General features: G+C 75.3%; 1 protein-coding gene across 1 annotated transcript in view; it reads right to left on the reverse strand.

The window, feature by feature from the left end:
- PRPF40B (pre-mRNA processing factor 40 homolog B) overlaps positions 1-1211 on the reverse strand; it is a 31178-nt gene that overhangs the window by 2826 nt on the left and 27141 nt on the right. The window lies entirely within an intron of this gene.

Raw genomic sequence — 1211 nt, forward strand, 5'->3', positions numbered from 1 at the left:
CCAGCGGGAGGGGGAGGACCCGCCCCCCGGTGGCAGCACGACGCGGGGAGACCCTCGAGCCGCCCGGCCCGGCCCGGGGGAGGGGATCCGGGGTCTGGGCCGCACTCACCGCGTCGCCGGGACCGGACGTGACTCTGCCCTCGAATGCGGCCGCCCCCTCTCGACCCCCTCGGGCCAGGCCCCGCCCCCGCCGCCCATTGGCTGGCCCGGCGCCGGGCCCCGCCCCTGCCCGGCGCTTGCTATTGGCCCAGCGCCTCGGGGACGCAGCCGCCGCCGTCTGCCATTGGCTCCCGGCCGCGCCCCGGCGCCTCCATTGGCCGGTGGGCGCCCGAAAGCCCGGCCAATGAGCGCCGCCCGCTCAGGAACCGCCCCCTCCCCTCGAGTGCCCATTGGTCGGCGGCTCGCGACTCCCCCCAACGGCCGCAACTGGCGCTGCCGCCTCCAGACCCCGCCCTCCCACTCTGCTCCAGTGCAGCGCCGAGCACCGCCCTCCCCAGACGCCGGCGGGGGGGGCTCTGCATAGCGAGCCGCGCACATCTGGGCGGTGGGGCCGCTGCAGGGGGCACATCTGGGCGCGGAGTGGAGGGGCGGGGTGTGTGCATAGGGCGCTGCGCGGGACACAGCTGGGCGTGGGAGCCTGCCAGGGCAGTAGCTGGGCAGGGAGGGGCTGTGCAGGGCACATGGGGGGCGGCACCGGGTGCAGGGCACATCTGGGGGCTGTAGGGGATACATCTGGGAGGGGAGGAGCTGCACAAGGGGCGGGGCACATCTGGGCGCGAGGGGGATGCGCGGGACACATCTGGGCACGGCCGGGCGCGCGCAGGGCACATCTGGGGCGGGGGGGGGGTGTTGCACGGGACACATGTAGGAGCGGGGGAGGGGGCTGCACGGGACACATCTGGGCTGGACAGGGCACATCTGGGGAGGGAGCTGCAGGGGGCGCAGGGCAGAGCAGGTACGCTGCGCGGGACACATCAGGGCAGGGAGGAGGGTCTGCGCAGGGCGCAGGGCACATCTGGGCGGGGAGGGTGCCCGGGACACATCTAGGCGTTGGGGGCTGCAAGGGCGGGGAGGGGCAGAGGGCGCAGGGCACAGCGGCTGCGCTGCGCGGGACACATCTGGGCTGGGCACAGGGCACAGCTGGGTGGGGAGGGTTTGCAAACGGCGCCGGGCACATCTGGGCTCGTTGCGGGGGCTGCGCGGGACACATC

The sequence above is a fragment of the Crocodylus porosus genome, unplaced genomic scaffold (assembly GCF_001723895.1).
Source record: "Crocodylus porosus isolate Cpor-Errol unplaced genomic scaffold, CroPor_comp1, whole genome shotgun sequence".
NCBI classification, from domain to species: Eukaryota; Metazoa; Chordata; order Crocodylia; family Crocodylidae; genus Crocodylus; species Crocodylus porosus.